At 38.9% G+C, this 17,283-nt stretch overlaps 1 long non-coding RNA gene across 5 annotated transcripts in view; it reads right to left on the minus strand.

Moving 5' to 3' along the window:
• Positions 1-226: 226 nt before the first annotated feature.
• LOC143685525 (uncharacterized) overlaps positions 227-17,283 on the minus strand; it is a 113,358-nt gene continuing 96,301 nt past the window's right edge. For 3 of the 5 annotated variants that reach the window (XR_013176712.1, XR_013176715.1, XR_013176713.1), the window contains exons 2-3: positions 1,350-1,488; positions 227-519 (exon numbers count right to left, since the gene is read on the minus strand). This is a non-coding gene — a long non-coding RNA (uncharacterized LOC143685525). Of the gene's footprint in view, positions 520-1,349; positions 1,489-7,024; positions 7,158-17,283 lie in introns of those variants that run through there. The other 2 variants (XR_013176714.1, XR_013176711.1) reach the window with 2 other exon arrangements.

Here is a 17,283-nt window from a genome sequence, read left to right on the forward strand (position 1 = left end):
ATTCTCCCTAGATTTCCTTGAAAAGCTATCTGCAAGGGGTACTTGGCTCCTCTTTGGGAGTGGGGTTGCTGAGGGAGCCAAGGGTCTGGACAAGCTCTAAGAACTTTGGGGACCACGGAAGAAGCCTCCTGACGCATGGCTGGATTTGTGTTTAACTTTGCTTTTTCCCTCTTTGTTCCGTGTCAGTGATTTAAGAGCTGGAAGAAAGAAAATATGACTAGATGACTTCAGACAGGGGAATGTGTTTATTTTTCAAATGATAGTAAAACAAACAACTCCAAACCCATGATCTTGTTTTCTTCTTCATCCCTGTGAACTTTCTGTGTAGGATATGAAAATCCCCATAGCTCAACCAGTTGGATCCCACCCCAGGAATTCTGTACTTAAGAACATAAAGGAAGCCTGACCAAGGCTGCTCTGTGGCCCTCTCTCTGGGAAACTTCACCTTCATGACTGATCTCACCAATCTGTCATGGGGAGAAATAACTGTCTTCAGTTTCGAGGGTTGGAGAGAATTTGCTAGAAAAGAAAAGAAAAATTAGAATGTCACATCCATAATAGAACACTGCTGTTAGAAATGTGGTCTGTGCAGCTGGAATGAGAGTCCTCCCTGCCGACTCCTCACTAAAAGCTCATGGTCAGAATTGCTAATGTGTTCAACAGAGTATGTTGACTCTAGTGGTCCTTGAATTTGAGAATGTTCTTTGACTTTTTCTATGGAAATTTCCATTTAGAAGGGTGGCATGTTGTCGATTTCTTTGTATATGTTCAAGAGAATTAAAGCTCACTTAACATATCTTGTGGAAGCAAGTTTGGAAACAGGCTTAACTTAAGAATGTCTGTGGAGATGGCCATGCTCCCCATCTACCCTCATGCCCAATCAGACAAGCAAGACCTAAGTCACTGCTCCTTCCCTGTTCCAGGAGCCACCATCAATCCCAAGGACAGAGTTCGCAGCAGCTGGAAAACTTCCTCAAAATCATGCCCTTTTAATGTCTCATTGATAGGGAAACTCAGTGTTTCTGGATTTTTAATTTCTCCTGCACCTCCTTGTGATCTTTCCATTTGAAAGAAACCTTAACAGAATTGGGAAGTTCAGATATAGCATACTTTTATTCTATTAACTATTTCAGTGGTTCTTTTTAAAATCTAGATGATGGTAACAACCCAGAGAAATAGTAATTGCAGAAGCTTTTACACTGGAAGTGTTTGTTGAATCTGAAAAAAAAATTTTTTTTTAAGTGGCTGAAAGGCTGGGAAGCTGAGCCATGCTTTTGACAGCTTCTGGGGACTGAAGGGAGAAAAACCAGAATGTAAGAGCCACCGAGTGTGAGGGTTAGTGAGCTCACCATGTTTGGGACTGGACCCTCAAAAGTCCTTCTCATGGATTGAAGCCCATCTTTGAATCATCTCAACCTTTCTAATTCCACAGGGTGATCCAGGATTGCTAGGTTCTTCCAGCACCTGGCAGAAGAAGAAATAAATCCTCTGTGGGGAAGATAAAATAGTTCTAGGTGTCAAATTATTTCTACAAACAATTTTTAAAATATAATATTTGATTCATAATTGAAATTAACCAGGTACTCAAAGAGATCAAATGACATAAATTAAGACTAGCAGAAATAGCAGATGATAGAAAAGGATTAGCAAAACCCTAGCATTCACAATCAGACAAAGAATAGAAATTTTAAATGTGATGTTCAACTTACTTTACGTTTTCTTTATGGTTCACTGTGTCTTATCTTAAAAATCTATGCCTATCCTAAGGTCACAAAGGTTTTCTTCTTTGGAGGTGGATTTGAAAAAGAATAAAACAAAATTTTGGAACTGAAAAATGCAACAAATAGCAATAAGACCTTAGTGGATGGGTTTTCTATTGCTGTGTACCAAATTACCACAGACTGAGCGGCTTAGAACAATATTCATTTATTAGTTCATGGTTCTGTAGGTGAGAAATTTGGGCATGAAGTGGCTGGATTCTCTGCTTAAATTCTCAGAGACTGAATCAAGATATCAACTAGATTTAGTTCTTATCTGGAGGCTCTGGAGAGGAATCGCTTCATGTAGTTAGCAGAATCCAATTTCTTGCAATTGTAAGGCTGGGGTCCCCATTTCCTTGCTAGTTGGCAGCTGGGGCCTGCTTTTAGCTCCTTGAGGCAGCCCACATTTCTTTACCATGGTGCCCCCAGAAGCAGCTCACCATATAGCTATTTGCTTTATTCCACGACAGAAGGGGTGCATCTCTTTGACTTTCTCCTCTGCAATTGTAGAGTTAAAATGTGTAATAAAATAGCACAAAGGCCAAGAAAGGATAAATAGAAGTACACTGTTGTAAAGTTCTTTATTATACCTGAAGTAGATTGAAATAAGTTAAAGATATATAACATAATCCCTAAAGCAACTACTAAAATAATATATTAAGGAATTATAGCTAAAAAGCCAAGAAAGGGAATAAAATGGAACCGTGAACTGTAATCCAAAAGATGGCAGAAAAGAGAAAGTGGGAAGAAAAATCAGATGAGACAAATGAGGAGAAAAAGAAAGATAAATACAAACATATTTATAATCATATTAAGCCTAAAGAGTCTAAACACTCTAAAAGACAGGGATTGTCAGGTTGGATAAAAAAGCAAGACCCAAAATATACTGCCTACAAGAAACCCTCTTTTGGACCTTCCTGGCAACATGGGACAGAAATCCTAAAATGAGCTGGAACTCAGCATCAAGGAATTGAGAAAACCTTCTCGATCAAAAGGGCGAAGAGCGAAATGAGACAAAATAAAGTGTCAATGGCTGAGAGATTCCAAACACAGTCAAGAGGTTATCCTGGAGGTTATTCTTATGCATTAAATAGATATCACCTATTTAGTTAAGGTGTAACGGAGAGGCTGGAGGAAACTGCCTGAAAATGTAGAGCTGTGTTCCAGTAGCCATGTTTCTTGAAGATGATTGCATAATGATATAGCTTTCACAACGTGACTATGTGATTGTGAAAACTTTGTGTCTGATACTCCTTTTATCTACCATATCAACAGATGAGGAAAACATATGGAATAAAGAATAATAGGGGGAACAAATGTTAAAATAAATTTAGTAGATTGAAATGCTGGCGATCAGTGGGGGGGTAAGGGGTATGGTATACATGAATTTTTTTCTGTTTTTGTTTTATTGTTTTTTCTGAATTGATGCAAATGTTCTAATAAATGATCATGATGATGAATATACAAAAGAAAATACAAACACACATTAGGTTAAAAAGTAAAAGGACTGACAGAAAATATCATGTGCCACGATTGCTCTAACAATACCATGGACTGGTTAGCTTAAACAAGATGAATTTATTGTCTCGGTTTGGAAGCTCAAAATCCAAAATCAAAGTGTTAGCAAGCTCATGCACTTTCCAAATTCTGTAGTGTTCTGGTGATGACTTGCCAGCAATCTGTAACTAAATCTCTGCCTGCATTGCTTAAGCTGTCTCTCTCCCAGTTTGTCTCCTCCTCCCTTGTCCAAATTTCCTCTGCTTATAAGGACTCCAGTCATATTAAGATGAGCACTGATTCAGTTTAGCTACACCTTATTTACTGCCGTCTTCAAAGATCATATTTACAAATTAATTCACATTCTCTGAACTGGGAATTAGGACGTGTGGGTGATGTGATTCAAACCACAGCACACAGTAACATCAAAACCTAGAAAATCCTCGAATATTGGGAACTAAACAACACACTTCTAAATCTCCTGTGGGACAAAAAATAAATCAAAAGGGACCTGATTTGACCTGAGTGAACGTGAAAACACATCATATCTGAGTTTGTGGGAAGCATCTAAAACAGTACTTCCAAGTATATATATATATATACACAGATGGTACCACTTATATAAAATCTTAGAAAATGCAAACTAACTTATAGTGACTGAAAACTTAACAGTGGTTGTCTGAGGATAGGGAAGACAAGAAGTAGTAATTACAAAGGGACATGAGGAAACTTTTGATGAAGATGGATATGCCCATTATCTTGATTGGGGTGAAGATTTCATGGTGTATTCATACGTCAAAACTTATCAAGTGGTGATTTTAAATATGCTCAGTTTATTTTATGACAATTTTACCTCTATAAAGCTGTTTAACCAATGGGTAGTCTCAATTTCAACTTGGGGTATTGCTGCCAGAGTCTTCTCTCCTGCTGTATCACTCAAGGTTGCTTCTGTTGCTCGCTGCCATCCTGGGAGACCTCCCTTCACTGTCATCCTGGTAATTACATTTGCCACTCTTGTGTGCACCCCATCCTTCTTGGATCATGTGGTTCATCTTTCTTGGCTTTACTTCCTCAATATAGTGAAGCATGTAATCTAGTAGTTTCCTTGAAAAGGATGCATGGGAAGTAAACTCACTGAGCTTTTCTGAGAAGTAAAGGACAACTTGCCCAAGACTAATATCCTTCAAACTGACCTCGCAGAAAAAGACTTTGCTTCCTTCAAAGATTGAGTTAAAAGGATATGGCTAGGAACTTAAGACAAACATTTCTGACAATCCTCAATGTTTGAACCCCAGTTCTCCAATCATTCCAAGAGAGGGGCTTATGCTTTACTAATAATAAATGTTGATGATATAAAGTCCACCGCTACTTGCTACGTGGTAAATCTACACCCTCAAAGCTTGGATCCAAGTCTCCTGATCATTCCAGGAGAGGGGCTTGTGTTATCCTTAGCCAAGAACAATGTCTTAGAGATAAGTTTCTGCCCAATACTGTGGTCATTGTATCCTGGACTCTGATTACACAAAGAATTGATGCTTCCTTAATTTTGAAGTTGAAAAGTTCCCCAAACCAAATGTCCGGGCACTTTCTCCAGAATCTGAGATCTGATGCTGCCAGATTGTTCTCTTCCCCTGAGTATAATGTGCAATGGAGACCATCAGACATGCTGCTGACGTTGTTACCATGGTTTCCCTGGTGAGTGTTGCTCTAGCAGCTTTGGTGTGGATGTCCCCTAGAAACTTGCCATTGTTTGCACATTTTTAAAAGTCCCTATTCTACTGCCCCTCCCCCATACACAATATTAATTGATAGTTTTCCTGGGTATAAAATTCTGGGATGGAAATAATTTTCCTCCAAATTCTAAAGGCATTAGTCCATTTCCTACTCAATACTGAGTTTACTGTCCAACAATCTTCTCTCTGACCCAATATTCTTGAATTTCATACTTATATATATTGGTAAGGGTATTTTTAATCTATTCAAAAGAAATTGATAGGCTTTTTCTATATGAAAATCCTTGTACTTTGGTTCTAGAAATTTTTCTTTGACAATGCCTCATTTTAAAGTCCAGTTCTCTCTTTTATTCAGTGTTAGAGCTCCTGGACCCACTTTTAAAAAATGACTTTTGTCCCTTATTTTCCATTTTTTTTCTTTCCTATTTTCTGAGAAATTTCCTCAATTTTGTCTTCTAACCCTTCTAGTAATATCTTCGTTCTGCCAGCATGTTTTAATTTCTAATAGCTTCTTTTTGTCTTCTGTATGGTTATTTTATATAGTCTCCATTCTCTTTTTCATTAAATATCTCTTTTTAGTTCTATAGGTATATTAATGATTTATTTTTGTTGTTATTATTATTGTTTTTTCTCCCTTTTTTCTTCTCTCTTTCACACTTGAAGTTATCTTCAATTTTCTATTGATCCTTAGCAGAAGAATCATGTTTAAGAGGGAGACCCTAAAGGGGTATCTAGAGAGGAGCTAGTCAACTGGTTTATCACATAGGAAAGGCTGTGGAGAAAAAATTTTTTTTCTTGGAAAACGTGTACATATAATAACTTTACATTCAAGTTTAGAGTTTCAGATTCAGAACTCCTCAGCTAATGAAGCAAAAAGCCCATTGCTGTTTTTATACCTTGAATCTAGTTAAAGAACAATAATTTTCTAACCTTTGCTTGAACACCAAGGATGAAGGGGAGTCACTCTCAATCAAATCAGTTAATTCTATCTTGGGGCAGCTCTATTATTAAAACGATATTTGGTCTTTGATCCAAAATATGTTTTACCCTACTTTTCATGCCTTTGTCTTATTTCTGTTTTTGTATATATTCAAAAGGAGTCAGAATAATTTTTTTTTAACTCTCTATCTGTAGCTTTTTAACTTTACTGACTTACTTGTTAAATCAGTAATTCAACCTCTTTGGGCTAGTGCTATGACACCAAAACCTCTGTTTCCCTGAAAATACTGTGAAAAAAATTTTAAATATTTAAGGATGAGCATCCACAATCTCTCTCCCTTCCCAACCTTAAAAGGATGTTTGTGTTCTGCTTGAGACATAGGATATAAATATATTGGAGAAGTTAGAAAGGGTTGAGAGGTACTGGGTGTGAGTGGCAGGCCAAGACGGGATTTGGTTAGGATATGGGCCAGTGAAGAACTTGCAACAGATAAATCATGAGAACTCTGACAGATCTGGAGTCAGAACACTTTCCTTTAGTTTTCCACTGACACCAGAAGGCTCTTTAGCTTTTAACTCTTTACAATAGCTGAAAACATGGCATTTTCACCTGTTCATCCAACACCATCAGGTTTAAAGAGATCAAGTTTGTTCTTTCACAGCTACCCCTTCATCCCAAAAATCCTGGAGAGGAGTTTTTAAACAACAGGGTGGACAAGGAGTTTGATAAATCTCACATAGGCAATGAATGCCATTTATTCTTCCTACACACAGCTGAGGAGGAGCAAACAATAAACGCCCTTGGATAAGTGAGAGTGTGTTGCTTTGGCAGAGGCAGAAAAATTCCCAACTTCAAAATACCATCTCTTTTTTTAAAGAACTATTATAAGTTTATTAAAATGAAAAGATAATATTCAAAATAATGCAACAAAATGAGTACAATCCTTTGTCCAATACTGTACATATAATGCATAAATAAATGCATTTTTCATAAAGCATGCTTTAGCCTTCATTTAGTTCCTACTAGAATAGAATAAGCTTTAAACAGCTCAAATAAAATCATTCAGCAGTTTAAACTGTAAACAGCCTGTTTACCTGTTGAGAAAACATCGTGGTAATGTAGCTCCATTAGTGAGCACCCTCTTTCAGGCTTATCAGTACAAGATAAATACATTAAAGCATGTGAAAATATACACACAAGATGTGGGTCTCACTCGATCAAAATGAAGCAGTGGGACAGCCACTTGTGAGAATTTTAAAAGCAGAAAGATGCTGAGGTGACCTCTGGAACTACGATGTACTGTGCTATTGGTCAGAAGTGTTTTACTTAAAAAAGCAAACAAATCCCCAGGAAATACAGACTAGGAAGCAGGAACAGAAGGCCAGCTTGTGTTGTATTTGTTTATTAGTGGGTAAACACATCCCCATGCAAAACCTCTCGATCACATAGCTAATTGCTTCCTTATTGTTTAAAACTGGGGTATCCTGCACACCAGCCACTCACATGCCTCCCACTGTGAATCTAGCTCTGTGAGCGCACAGGAGAGTGGGCCATTCCAATGGTTGGGGTAAAGCAGGAATTGTAAAGAATAATTATTTACCAATCCCATTATTTCATTTTTCAAAGTGAGAGACATGTACAGGTGAAAATAGTGTTGCCAAATAAACTGCTAGCCCCTCCCCTTTATAAAATGAAAAACAAACCCTGGAAGCATTAGACCTTAGGATGGTTTTTCAGCTAGGTAGTTTCGGTCATGCTAAACAACGCATTCCCTGCCATCAGTGGAAAAGACTATTTGCAAAAACAAAGGAAACAAAATATAACAGGCCTAGAAGCCAGAGATCTTCAGACTTACTAAACAAAAATAATTTTTAATGATTCTGATCTAAATAATACTGTACTTTTTTTTTCCATTTGCTTAGCTTTCAGTCTTATCAAAAGTTATTTTTCCAACATGAGTTTTTATTGTTCTGAATATATATTATTCTAAGGTAGTACCTAATTCGTTAACCTCCCACTATGGTCAGTGGTTGCCCCACAAGTTTATATGTCATATATAATTTACGCATGTATAAATGTCTTCCCATTCCACATATCCCCCCTTCGTCACATCTTTACATTATAGATGTGAATGGACTTCTCTCCAATGCTAACAAAATCAAGGCTTCTCAGCAGAACAGCACCTCACGACTTCTCTAAACCTTCCTCTCTGAGACAGAAGAGAGCCCAACTGTTTATTTTACAATCTAAAAGATCTTTCTGTGACTCACAATCACATTAGAAAACTGCTTGAGAACCGTACACTCCTATGTAACCTCTGTTAAGTTATGACCCCAAAGTCAAAAGAGAGACTACATAAGATAAATGTTTACGCTTCACACGGCTTGCCATGTCATGTTCACTTTGGAGTACAGTTTTTCTGGAGCCAAAACTATACTGCAGTTAGCAGATAATGCCTGGATTTGGGTGCCTGCATTGGTTTCTTCTGCTTCCCTAAAATACTTTTCATATTTGTCCAGGTACAGAGGTTTCGCAGGTAGTAAGTAATCATGTGTTGAGCTAACCTTCTCCCCATTCTCAATAATGGGTAGTTGCAGGGAAACTTACTGGTAGATCCTTTGCTATTCTGTCTTTTCAGGATTTTACTACTAACCTACTTTGTTGCTGGTGGGGAAGGTAAAATGGTGCAGCCTGTGTGGAAGACACTTTAACAGTTCCTCAGAAAGCTAAAGGTAGAACTATCCTATGACCTGGCAATCCCACTACCAGATATAGATCCCAAAGAAATGAAAGCAGGGCCTGAAATAATTATTTGCACACCAACGTTCATAGTGGCATTACTCACAATTGTCAAAAGATGAAAGCAACCCAAGTGCTTGTTAATGGATGAATGGAATACTTAAATGGAATATTATTCATCCATAAAAAGAGGTGAAATTTGAAGACATGTTAAGTGAAATACGCCAGGCACAAAAGGACAATTATTGTTTGATCTCAGTGATTAGAAACAATTAGAATAAGCAAACTCATATAGTTTGAATCTAGAATATTGGTTACCGGGGAATAGGGTGGGAGTGAAAAGTTAAGACTTAAAATGTACAAGGTTCCTATTTGGAATGATGAAAATGTTTTGGTAAGGATGATGGTGATGGTAGTATGATATTGTGCAAACAACAGCACTGAAATACATATTTCAATATATAAAAGAGGGGAAATGTTATATTGTATATGGGATAAAACTTTTTTACAAATCCATGGAACTACATTACTGTATTAGTGAGGGTTCTCTAGGAAGCAGAACCAAGAGGAAGTGTCTGTAAATATGAGATTTATGAAAGTGTCTCATGCCACCGTGGGAATGGAAATGTCCCAAATCCATAGGGCAGGCTGCGAAGCTGGTGACTCCCATGAACAGTCTCAACAAACTCCACAGGAGAGGCTGGCTGGCTGCAGAAGCAGTGAAAATTCTCCCTTCCCCCTTAAAAGTCTTCAATTGATTGGATCAAGCCCCGCTGATTGGGTTTTCCCATTTGTGGGAGACCCATCCTTAGTTGATCATAGATGTAATCAATCAAAGATGAATCAACTGACTGGTAATTTAATAAACCAGCCTTCTGGTTTATCAACCAGCCATGAAATATCCTAGCAGCAACAGTGAGGCTAGTGCTTGCCTGACCGGACAACTGGGCACCGTCACCTGGACGAACTGACATCAGAACTTAACTATCACAACTGCACGAATAATGAAACCCAAGTTAAACCATGGACTTTAATTACAGTACAATTATAAAAAGATAGTATCACCCATTGTAACAAATATTCCACAACAATGCAACATGGTGGGTGATATATGAGAACCCTGTATTTTGTGTATGATTGTTCTATAAACCCACAACTTCTTTTTTAAATTGATAAATATTATATATTCACATACCATGTAATCAAAGTGTACAATCAACGATTCATAATATCATCATATAGCTGTGCATGAATCACAGTTGACTTTTCTTTTTTGTGAAAAATAACGCACACACATATATATATATATATAAGCAATAAATTTCAAAGCACATCACAACAATTAGCTGTAGGATAGATTTCAGAGTTCCACAACTTCTCTAATAAGGAAAAAAAAACGATCCTCTGTGCTTTCTACCTAACATTATTTCCCCTTGGCTTTAATATCACAAAAGTGGCTGAACTTCCAGTGTCTATCCTGGCTCCCCACCAGCACCTGGCTCTCAGGCCTGTGAATGAGAACCAGCCAGGAATGAGCTCAGCCAGAGAGAACGTGCAGGGAGGGCAGAAGCTGGGATAGAACAAACTCCCCCTCCCGAGGCGGTCAGCTCCACAGCTGCCCTGGGCCTCACATCCTACAGTGCCAGTCAGGAGGCCGGCTCTGGGCTCTGCCACATCGCCTCTCGACACTCCTGGCAAGGGGTCTTTTTGTTGTTATTCCCCCTCCTTCCCTCCTGATCCCATGCCCAGTGTTTGCTTGTCTTGAAGCCAAAGATAAACTGCAGGCGTTCAGAAGGCTGCTCTCGTGATCCGAATAGAGCACTGCCTAAGGGAAAGGAACGTGCTGTCTTAAAACTGGATTTGCTGGTTGCTTTTTCCTTCTTAACTTATTTTGATTAGGCAATGGAGTGCAACAGATTTTCGTAGAATCTCAGAGTTGAAAATTATCGTAAAAGACAACAAAGCTAACCATTTAATCTTTGAACCCCATTGTCACCATTCCAGATTCATATTCTCCCACCATTGACATGCCATTCACTGTCTCCCCAAGAAGCCCTTTTATTTGCTGTCAGAATTCTCTTCTTATACTCCCTTCCGTGGAGGCAAGACGATAGTCATTTGAAAAGAAAAAATCAAATGTGTGCACTGTGGGCAGGAACTCTGTCTCCATTTCTTGTGCTAGTTTTCAAAATCAAGCAATCTCAGGCTTGGGAAGGCTTTCTCCAGCTTCCAATAAATTCTAAACATTATAAAAACTTTGCAATCTGCATCTTTAGAAGATAAGGGTCAAAAATATGCTACAGGAGATGTCTGTGTTTGGGGGTTGCATTCATCTGCAGGAAGCACAATGGAGATGGTAGGAGGCCTGGAGTTCATCGTTGATTGGACTTCTGGAGAGGTCTGTCCATCTAGCAGACACTTAGCTACTCTTGCTCTGTAAGGAGCCTTGTGTGTTAAGTGGCTTATTAAATGCAAAACAGGCACACTCTTTACTGAATAATAAATAGATGCACACAACCCTTTGATGCTCACTAGCAAAGAAGGCAGCAGAAACAGAACACGAGACACATACTAAAGACAAAACAGGGTGTGAAGCCAGTGGTGGCTGCCAGCTGTCCCCCCACCAGGAGCTCCCCCCACAGGTGGTCTCCGGACATGCTGAGCGAACGGGGCTCAGCGGTGACATGCTGGGACTGTACTTGGAAGCCAAACCACACTTGCAATGTGAGGAAAAGCATGATTTGTTATCGTCTGAGAATAATTTAATCTATGCTGCACTGAAAATGAATATAAAAGGGGGGAAATCTCTGTCGCCCATGGGTTCAGCATGCCAATTAGAAAACTAGGGGAAAGGGTGGGGGCAGGAACAAGAGGCTCCACACAGTTTTATGAATGTTTTCCAGTCTCTGGGCAGGCACCTGTGGTCTCTGGCGAGAACACAATGGATGGTGACTGAACTTTCTCGTCCTTCTCAGCACAGAAGGTGATACCCATGAAGACAAGGACCCAGGAGCCCATGGGAGAGAGAGAATGGACGTTTTCCTTCTGTTCCTAAACCTTTCAGGGAGCAGCTGGGTACCGGGAAAATAAGCGAGTGATTTCAGATTTACGAAGCTGCATCCTGGCCCCCTAGGCTGAGCCTTTGAGAACAGAAGGTAGGAGGCTGACAGAGATAGGTAGGCATGGGCAACTGAACCCAAAAAACTGGCTCTGATTGCATATGGACCTTTGAACCAGCTGCTAGAAAGGGTTTCCACCATGCCAGAGAACATTACTGGAAAGAATCGCCATTTGCTGCTGTAAATTTCTGTTGAATAAGTTAATTCTTAAATTTAGCAAGAATATAATTTAAAATTTCTTCTGCAAATATTTCTATGCTTGAGGTGTACATCTATAAATGTCCACGATTTTTTCAGATAATGTTTGCCATTTACTGATAACTAATTAACTTCCACTGGTGGTAGGGTCTCTAACCCATGCCCACCACTCTTTTCCTGTGGAGATGAGAAGAATCAAAAAGTAGGAAATATGCAAAAGTTTCCACACTGAGAAGACAATCCATATATGTTTATAACAATTCCAATACTTGCAAAAGATTGGGGAACATTACCCTAGCTAAGTGGTGTAAGTTTGTTGTTAACAGATATTTGCTCCCCTCCTGAGGGGGGAGGTATATTTTCTCACCCATGACATCAGACAGGGCCTTGTGACTTGCTTTTGAAAATGAAATGTAAGCAGAAGTGACATGTGCCACTTCAGGCGGAGCTTTAAGAGTGAGAGCATCAGCTGCATATTCTCTCTTCTTTCTGCCAGGAGATTATCACAAATACGGGCATCTCCTTCACCTTCGGTCCCTGGAATGAAGATGCTATTGAGTGGAGCTGAATCTGACCTGCAGTGGATATGCAGCATGACTGAGAAATAAACTTTTATTATAAGCCACTAAAATTTGAGGATCATTTGTTACCACAGCATAACCTGGCCTGCACCAACTAATACAAAGTACTTTAGAGAATATACATTGACCTTTTTTTGAAATATAATATGTTAATATGAATTGAAAAAATTGATAGGAACTATAGCAAAATATTAATAATGATTATGTCTTGGGTTGGAGATTATACATTTTTTCCTACTTCATATCTTTTTATAATTCCTAAATTTTCTACAATATAAAAATAGTACATTTATTATTAAGAAAAGCATAAATATCATGTTTTTTCAAAGGCAAGGTACCAATTCATGTCTACACTGAAAGTTCTAGTGTCAGCCTCACCAATCACCATTAAGTATGGGACTTTGGTGACAAGTATACTACCTTTCACTAACCATAGCTGGCTGCCTGTACCCTTCCTCCTTGTTTCCTCTGGACCCACACCCTCCCATTTATTCCTCCAAATCTGAACTTGACTTCAGAGTCCTAGAGGTCCTACCTGCTGCACAGGCAGTCTACAGCAATTGAGCACTCACTCAGCACAGAAGAACCTCTGTCTTCCTTAGGAGTTCTGTGCACACATCCTCTTGTTTCTCATTTGTGAGCATCAGAATCCAGGGAGTTCTTTTCTAATACCTAGACCTTCACTGTCAACTGTATAATATCTATCTATGGACATAGGAGTAGAGGAAATGCTTCTATTCTGCAGACATTGCAGGAAATTGAGAGTGTATCCCAGAATGAAAAGTTCTCTTTGAAAGAACCAAGAACTGTGCCATGATCTTGTAAGTGTAGTAGGTATCAGAGTCAGGCATTCTGAGTCATCCTGATTCCATTTGTCAAATCCCTAAAAATTGTTCTAATAGTGTTTTTTATTTCCTTCATGACTCAGTCACCATAAGACACTATATTTGCACTAACAAATAGTAGCTCATGACTATAAAGGTTTATTTTTCACTTGTTTCACAGGCTGATATGGATAAAGAGGCCTTCCTGGGTGGCTCTCCTTAAAGCAATGACCCCCAAATCCAGATTCCTTCTATTTTAGATACAGACACCTTCAATGGTGGCCACTGTGGTTGTCAATGAAAGAGGAAAAGAGTGAATGATCACAGAGTCACTTGTATGCCATAGGAAGAAATATGCATTATCTCTGTCCAAATGCTATTGTCCAGAAACCAACTAGATATACCACCAAATTACAAAGGACACTGGGAAATAGATTCTTCTCTGTGCTCAAAAATGAAAAATAAGATTGATGAGCATCTGGTGCTGCCTCCATTTTACCTCCCAGTCATCAAACATTGATTTCACTCTTCCTCCAACACATAGACACTCCCTCACTGTTTTAGTTTCCTCATTCCTAAGCAAATACCATGCAATAGGTTGGCTTAACAAACAAGAATTTATTGGCTCATGGCTCTGAGGCTAAGAAAAGTCCAAATTCAAGGTATCATCAAGGCAATACTTGCTCCCAGAAGACTGTGGTATTCTGGGGCTGGCTGGCTGTGATCACTGGTTCTTGGCTTTTCTGTCTAACGGAAGTGCACATGGTGGCCTCTCCTCCCTTACGGGTTCCCTTGATGTTCAGCTTCTGGCTGCTCCCTCTGGCTTTCTCTGTCAGTCACCTTCCTTACAAGGCCTTCAGTAACAGGAGTCAGACTCAACCTGATACAGCCAGGCCACACCTTATCCAAAGTAACCTCATCAAGAGGTCCTATTTATAAGAGTTCACATCCACAGGAATGGACTAAGTTTAAGAACATGTTTTGGAGGGTACATAGCTCCAAACCACCAACTCATCTACCCCAAGAAGGTCTCTCAAGTTCTTTCTCTTCACAGAGCATCCAAAGCTCAATTCCAGGATCTCTGGAAGACGTGCAGACTTTTCTATCAGGTCCAAATAAGGCTCTTCTTGATCTCCTGACCTATGAACTAAAAAGGTAGATGGCCTGTGCCCACATATATCCCAACAAGCCACAATAGTAAAACAGATCCAAGAGAGCCCCAATAAGCCCTCTCATTTGGAAAAAGAAGAGAAGACACATATTAGTCACTGCTTTGTAGCAACTCATAAATCCCAATGGGAAAACACTTTAGAGAACTCCCAACCCTAGAGTGGGGACAGTGTCCTGAGTAGGCCCTGGTTGTGCTCTCTGGGAGGAACATCCCTCCATGTCCTTCAGGACCCATTGTCCTCCATGTCCTCTGGCTCTGCCTATGAGGGTTCCTCTTTGTTTGTTACTCTCCTTGGCCACATCTCAAGATGGCCCTTGGAAATTAAACAACCTATGAAGTTGTTTTCTGTTTTTGGAAGGTTAGAAGCCTCCAAGTAAGTCAATGACTTTGAGTCAATCAAGAGACAATCAAAAGAGTTTTTGTTATTGTTTTGTTTTGTTTTCTTCAGGCTCATGGTTTCATTGGCATAACAGTTCCTTGGAACAATGAGTAGGCTTCTGATTTGCTTTCAGTCAATTTCAGGATAAGAAATCATACTCAAAGCTCTTTTAGTACGTACTTCTCAAATGTGCTTTATTTCTCTTCTTCAACTTAATGGTGATAACCTTGAGCCTGTCAGACTTGAATAGGAAAACTACATCTTTAAAATGATCTTTACCCTGAATCATTTTCTTTATCTGGTCATTTTTACTATGCCATTATTACTCAAAGCCTTCTTATAACTCCTTCTAGGATCTTGAAGCACTTAGCTTTTACAGATCTGCAAAGCTCCAAATTTGAGGACTTTCTAAAATTTCTTTTCATTTCTGCTTACAACCTGGTCAGTGTTTTCCTAAGCTCTTTTCATATAACATTTATTAAATGCAGCCAAGAATAATCAGTACAAATATCTCTCCTGTGCTACAGGCTGAAGACGCATATGATGTTCCTTCCACATGTTTTGTCTCTTTTTAACATGAATTTTCTCCTTCCAGCTTCGATTCCTTGCCACTCACCTCCCCTACTTTATTCTACTTCCCTTAAAGGAACACATTTCTGAACCTACCAGACTTCTGTTCAGAAAACAGAGGCTGTGTCTGGTATTTGAGTAGGAAGAAGTTTAAAACATGGAATTAGAGGACACAGCCTTTGGAAAGTCAAGAGAGCATAGAGCAAGAAAGCCATAAATACAGCATCTTCCTGCAGCTCAAACACAGCTGATTTTCAGAGGACCTGCAACACAGCTGGAAGTCATGGCCAAGTATCTCAGCTGTCTACAGCACTGACGTGGATTATTCTTAGGAAAATTCCTTAAACTAAGCCACCAGAAAAATCACACATCAGCTATCTGTTCATGCTTACCAGAAAATCATAGCTTTTCTTATCTTTATGTCATCCAAATATCCTGAAAGGATACCACAGGTCTTCTCACCAAGATGCTCTTGGCAAGGGAAACTGAGAAAGGTAGTTTCCATGTTTTGTCCCCTTGAATTTCATGGAAATTATAATGTCATGATAGTGCAAAGGTTCAAAACAATATCCTGCATACTGAGGTTCACAGTAATTATTAAAGGTCATGTCTGTGTTGACCATCACTTTCTTGCCATTGATTCTTATTTAGTCCTTCATGAGAGTTTAGTATCATTCATGAGAGAACATGAAAGCACAAAACAAACCATTTGAGGCCAATAGCATGAGAAGAATAAAGGATTCTTCAGAACTGAAAATTCTTGACCCTGATCCATAAGCCTCATATAATTCCAATCTTTTGAAAAGCAGGGGAAACATATGTGATGGAGAGTGAACATGTGAGGTCCTGAGTTTGCTACTAGTATTCCACCCGGAGGAAAGTTATACACCCTCTTGAGCCCTTAATTTTGTTTCATCTGGAATAAAGGGGTTAACCTAGATGTGTTGTTTCCATACTTCCATATAGCTATGACACTATTCTTCAAATGAAATCTTACAAGGAGGTCCAAAAACTAAAATAGATGAGGGAAGAGCTGCTCTGTTTTGGAGTGGGGATGGACACCTGGAGCCTAGAATTTCCATGGGGCACCTCCAGAGAACCCCTTGGGCTCCATTGGGGCACAGTTAAAAAAAACTTATATGACTATAATCATTTTCCAAGCCTTGACGCCATTGACACTATTAATGTAATACGTCATTAACTTTCAAGGAATTTGTGAGGGAAACAGTAACACCATATATAGAGAAAAAGAAAGACATAGAAGCTCAATTTAAAAATTGTCAAGAAGACAAGAATTGTCAAGAAAGCTCTAGTAATCAGGCAATTTTTCCCCCTCAGTTCTCTGTCTTTTAAATTACTTCAAATGAACCTCGAAGGTGGTTACCAAATGTTTAGCACAACGTCAGCATATAGTAACTGCTCAATAAATTCTAGTTACCTTCTTCTCCTATTGGCAGAACCTTTTACCCAGGAGACAGTCATTATTGTTATTGACACTATTGGAGGTAATACCAAATACTATTTTTTCAACATTTTCAACAAGCATTTAAGGTTAATTTGTATTTGTTGGCACACACAATTCCAAAAATCTGTTAAAGTTGAATAGGTTCAACATTTTTAAAGCATTATGTTTGGGACCCAAAACTCAGTTTCCAAATGCTATATGATTTATTAAAAAATCTGATGTGTCAGTATTCAAATGATATTCTAATATCTAGGATAATGCCACAGAAGACTTCCCATAAGCACCATAAAAGAAAAACAAAAAAGTG

This window comes from Tamandua tetradactyla, chromosome 1, assembly GCF_023851605.1.
Source record: "Tamandua tetradactyla isolate mTamTet1 chromosome 1, mTamTet1.pri, whole genome shotgun sequence".
NCBI lineage: Eukaryota > Metazoa > Chordata > Mammalia > Pilosa > Myrmecophagidae > Tamandua > Tamandua tetradactyla.